At 32.7% G+C, this 5,888-nt stretch overlaps 2 non-coding genes across 2 annotated transcripts; both read right to left on the reverse strand.

Moving 5' to 3' along the window:
- Positions 1-2,122: 2,122 nt before the first annotated feature.
- LOC112090389 lies at positions 2,123-2,282 on the reverse strand. Its single transcript, XR_002901633.1, has one exon. It is a non-coding gene; the product is annotated as a U1 spliceosomal RNA (small nuclear RNA).
- A 566-nt stretch (positions 2,283-2,848) lies between these two features.
- Positions 2,849-3,010, reverse strand: LOC112090390. Its single transcript, XR_002901634.1, has one exon. It is a non-coding gene; the product is annotated as a U1 spliceosomal RNA (small nuclear RNA).
- Between the last annotated feature and the right edge of the window lie 2,878 nt (positions 3,011-5,888).

Raw genomic sequence — 5,888 nt, forward strand, 5'->3', positions numbered from 1 at the left:
TTTTTTTACTGGTCAAAATTCAGGTTCTAGTTCGATGTCCCAATGCTTCAAAGGAGAGGAGGAGAGAGGGCTTTTTTTCATCTTTAAAGTTCAGATTTCAAAGTAATTTAGAAGCAAAAGTTGTTAAATCAAAAAGAAATTTCCTTTTGCCTGGTGTGTGCTATTCTACTCAATTTACCCAAATTGATGTTACCAAATTGTCGTTGCTCTTCTACTCAATTTACCCATTAGTAGTAAGCGATCAAGTGTTGAGTTCAGTCAGTGACGGAGTTAGTCTTTTACTTCAGTAAAAGTGTATATTAAATTTTTTTAACAAATTATCTTAATGAGAGCATATAAGAAAATATATTTATTTTAATGCAGACATATATTATTCTAGTGGAGATTTAAGTATAAAATTTTAAAATTTTTAAAAGTAATATTTTTTTTAAAAAAAGTTTGAGTGTATTTAAATCTGCCATTGGGTCTATCTTCTACCCAATCCACCGAGTACTTGTTGAAAAGAAGTTGACATTCGAAGCCCTTCTAAATAAAGGTCGTTCGATAATAACAGTGTTTGATATAGAACCTCCACGCTAAATGACATGAAGAATTGGGTCCATTCAATTCAGGCGGACACGAATCACTCTCTAGTTTAATACGCCCAGTCGAGTCTAGCTTCACCGTTATGCAAAAAATGTTGTTCAATTATAAAAGTACCAATTAATTAAAAATCAAATTTGTAAATTCTCAAGTGTAGTGAAATTAATCATTCTTATGTCCAGTGAGAGGAATTTAGACTAAAATTTGGACCGTGCTAATGGGGAACTGTAACCAACCCTTTCCACTGATTTACAAGAGAAATCTTAATTATAAGTTATTGAGAGAATAGAGAATCAAGAAAATAAAAGAGAGAGAACCAAAATAGATAGAATTAGAACGAGAATTAGAACACAAGAGGAAGAGGAAGAAAAGCAATAATCTCAAAATTCGTTAATTGTCAATGAATTTACTTCTAAAACTAATACCACAAAACTTAAACTAAATTCAAAATAATCATACGAGATAAACATCGACCTAAATTTAAAGGCTTAATTTCACAAATGATTCTATAGAATTTTTTTCAATCTCACTTTAATTTCTGACTTTTAAAATGTCACACAGTTAGTTCTTGAGGTTTTATTTTATTTCAGTTTTAATCATTCTGTTATTTAGGTGTTAAATTTTTTACGGAATCTATAGAAATTAAAAAACAAAATTGAAAACATTTGAAGTTTAGAGACTAAAATAATACAAAAAAACTAAAATTAGTTTCCATAAATAGTTCCTAAATTTTAGATGTTTTCAATTTTTATCCGTAATTTACACATTTTGTTAAATATTTAACACCTAGCTAACAAAAAGACCGAAACTTAAATATAATAAAATCTCATAAACCAAATGCACAATGTTATAAAATTCATAGAACAAAATGAGATTGTAGATAAACCTCAAGAACTATTAGTGTGGCCAAATTTAAAATTTAAAATTTAAAATTAACTATTAAATATGAAATATAACCTAATAGATAACTTAAAATTTTAAATTTGAAAACTTTGTTATGCATAAAATTTTCTCCTTATTTCAAGATTCTGAATTGTGGCGTTTTTTTCTCATAAATAAGCCAGACAGGAATGCAAATATATAGCCATGTTTGGAATTGATCACGTTTTTTGAGAAAAAAAATGAAAACGTTTTTAAAACGGCGTTTGGCGCAATAAAGATAAAAAATAAAAATGAAAACGATTTTTTGATTTAGTGTAAAATAAGATAAATGAAAAATGACTTTTAATCATTTTTCATTTTTTATTTTCGTTTTATTCTCTCTCTAGCAGAGAGAAAGAGATAGAAATATTAATAGATTTTTTTATACTGAAAACAATCTCTAGATAAAACTATCAAACGTATTTTTAAAAATAATTTATGTCTAAAATTAAAAACGTTTTTATTTTCATATAAAAAATAAAATCATTTTAAAATGAGTTCTAAATGCACAAAATATTTACATTAGTTGTAATAATAATAATAAATATTTACATTAGTTGTAATAATAATAATAATAATAATAATAATAGATATATTAAATTTTGTGATGAAAATTGGGCAGGGGCCGCGCGAACACAGCCCCCACAACCACAAATTACGACGTACAGTCTCCCACTAGGGGGAGATGTTAGGCAAGTGCACCTCCAAAGTGCAATGGAAGCCACCCACCTAGGCCATGGGCCTTCCTGATCGCCCATTGACCCCGTCCAGGTATGTAATTTTTTAACGTTGGCCCATTTTCTTCTCTTATTCGCTCTCTCCTACCCCCTCCTCTTGTTCTTTTCTGATGTGGGACTCTCCTACCAGCCGCCTGTCCAACCAAACTTCCGTCAACTACTTCTTGTCTATCCTTTCACTCCACTTCTCTTACGTATTTTACCCAAAATATTTACTATTCGTTATTATATCGAATTTGCAGATTCTGTACACCAATAACAACTTAGCAACTAGACATATAACACTTCTCTAATTACCTTTTGGATCCAAATTAAAGCTAATATTCCCAACCATTTACTACATGTCTATGCTTAATATCGAAGAATTAGCACCGACAACTAATCAAATCACAAATTACGGTTGATTAAAACTTTGGAGATAATTTTCACGAATTTTACCGAAATTTTTATATTTTGACTGAAATTAGGCAAATTAAGGTTGATTGTGATTTCAGAGATTTTTTTCACAAATTTTACTGAAATTTTTATAGGTGATCATGATTTAAGAAACAATGTCCAGAAAATTTACTTTTTTTTTTTTTTTATATATAATTTTGACTGGGAATTGGGCAGGGGCCGCGCGAACGCAGGCCCCCAATGCAACAAATTATGACGTTGGCTCTCCTGCAATGAGGAGACCATAGACGGGCACCCCTCCGGAGTGCAATGGAGGTCACCAGCCTAGGCCATGGGCCTTCTTGAACGCCCATCGACCCCGCCCAGGTAAGTATGTTTTTAGGCTCGACCTCGATTCTTATTTATAATTAGCATCCAAAAGTCAACCCTTGTACGCTTTCCATGTGGGAGTTCACTTCTTTCTGTGTATGTGGGAAATCCGATACCTTGTGAAGAGCTGAAACACATTGTACTCAAATCCCAAGTTGCTAACTAGTGTTATTTTTTATTTTCCTTTTTATTCCTAAATATTCGTATTCTTAATTATTAGTAAATGATAAGAGAGAGTTGTACCCCAAAAAAAAAAAAAAAAAACCTAAGATAGAGAGATTATAACATTGTGTCCCACTTATATGCCTAAGACGATCACAGATTCATGTTTGTAACTATAATATAACCAAAATTTCTATCCCCTTGGATACTGAAAAAGTGCAGTCTTTTGTATGAATATTGTGCCAATTACTTCTCTTTTAGAACCAAGAAAAAATGGGTAGTTTTGCGCTTAATTTGCGGTGTAAAGTTGTGGAAACAATGGATACCATTCTGGTGAGCCCCATTGTTAAGATAGAATAAAAACTTCTCTGTTTACTGGTTAAATCTAGCAGCCTAGTTTGAAAGGTTTCCGATTGACTGGAGCTATAATTGATAATAAACATGTTTATCAAACAAATTGGCCACAAACATTACAACATATGATAAAAGAGATATCTTTCATTTAGTAGACTGAGTTTATAATATAAGGTAATTCCCCCCCCCCCCCCCCCCCCCCCCCAAAAAAAAAGGAACGGCATTCTATTTATATCAGAAGTTCTGTGCTTATTGAAGATCCGAAAAGTTCAGAAGACAAAGCCCAAATGTGAGAGGAAGTGAGCTTGTATACTTATCTCACACAAGTCAAAGTCTTTTGTCCTAATCGGCCTTGCTCTAGAATAAAGTCTCATGTCCCTTTTATTTTACAAATTCGAGTTTTGTTACAGTAAAAAACTTTCAGAAATAATCATATCTAACTTTTTTGCTACAGTAAAAAACTCTCACATAAAGTCACATCTTAATTCGAATTAAAAACTCGAATCAGTAAACTAAACGAGTTGTATGGGTTTGGAGATAAAATTTCTCTTCATGTGCCAATCTGTAACTTGAAAGCAATGTTCAAAGTTTAGAGCACGAACAACTTTAAATAGGCTAAAGAAAATCAAATGCAATGACTAAAGGGAAAAAAATGAAACTAAAAATGACATGTTTTTGCTTACACATGTCGTTGGTGTGGTTATTCTAACACTAATTTGATACTTTATCGTCTTTACTGTTCACAAGACAAGGCCTAAATGTAAGAAGTAAGCTTGTATATTTATCTCACAGAAGTAAAGTCTTTTGCCTCAATTGGCCATTACCGCTTGCTCTGAAGCCGAGTTTAAAGGGTTTGAGTTTAGAGAATTATAATTACTCTTCGTGTGCCAATTTGTAACTTTAAAGCAATGTGCGAAGTTTAGAGCATGAACACTTTCAAATAGGCTAAAGAAAATCAAATGTAACGACTAAGGGGAAAAAATGATGCTAAAAGTGACGTTTTTGCTTAAACGTGTTGCTAGTGTAGTTATCCAAATACTAGTTGTCATTTCCCGTCTTTACCATCCATCTTGGTGCTTTCTCGTGGAGTGTCATCGTCCACCTCCAAATGTCACTTTGATGCTCAAGGGAGTTGGGTGGTTAAGGTTAATGGTAGTGACTAAGGGCGTGTGCAAAGTGAAGAGACGTGTTAATAATTATAATGGGATAAGCGTTACGATACGAAACCCTAAACAGACCATGAGGATTCAAATCTGTTGCGTTTCAAAAGGTGTAAGGATCATTTTGGTGTCAAGTGGGATTACTCGCACCTTGAGATAAACACTAGTGTTGTGAGACCACTTCAGTTTGGCACACGCGACAATGTGTATTCATATGGGACCGTGGTATAGTGTCTTTGCCCTATGCTCATTCGTACTTTGAGTTGAGCTAAATATTGTTCGATGACGGCTTCGAGCGTAAGGTGGCATTGATGTCAAAGCGTGAGGTGGCTTTGAGGTCACCTTGAGGCCTACATTGGGACCTTGAGCATGTAGCCACGCTCGACCCTTTGTGGGCACTAATCCCCCTTCGAGCACTAACTCCCTTAATTGTGATGGCAAGACACGTGCTAAATAGTCATCGATGAGGGAAAGTTGGCCTGTGGTTTATTTTCTATTTTTATTTTATGATCAGTGCTTACACATTACAGAAAATTGGCACCATATATAGTTTATTTTGTATTTTTCATTTTTTGAGAATTGATTACACATTAGAGGTATAATTGCTTATGCTTTAGAAAAGAAAAAACTCACACACTTTAGTTTAAAGTGGCTGCTGGGAATCCACATATATATATATATATATATACGTGGCTGCTTGGAAGCTAGAATTTAATTTAGTTGCGAGTAAAATTACAAATTTATTTCAATATTTTAGGACGTACATATATCTCTTTATTTATATGACGTGGAACAAATTTATTTGAGCCATCAATTTTTATCGTGATAAAAACTTCAAAAATTTCAAAAAATGTGTCTCATAGAACAACTAAATAATGAGAAATATATAAATCCTAAAATGTAACGTGATTTTACTCTTAACTTGTATAACTAATTTTACTGAGCTTTTTTATCCTACCAATAATATGTCTATGAACGTTATATATAAAAAAGGCACATTAAAATAAAAAATAAATATATACCTTTAGAACTTGATAAAAAAGGGTCCAGATAATTTTACCTCCCTGGCTGTTTTCTATTCTCATATTCGTTCCTGTTTCATCTATAAGGAAAAAGGATTGAGTGAAGACACGATCAACGTTGGAAAACACAAAATATTCTCTCACTTTTTGGAACAAGACAAACACCAACCAAGAAAAAGACAAAC

The sequence above is a fragment of the Morus notabilis genome, unplaced genomic scaffold, assembly GCF_000414095.1.
Source record: "Morus notabilis unplaced genomic scaffold, ASM41409v2 Scaffold2202, whole genome shotgun sequence".
Classification (NCBI taxonomy): Eukaryota; Viridiplantae; Streptophyta; class Magnoliopsida; order Rosales; family Moraceae; genus Morus; species Morus notabilis.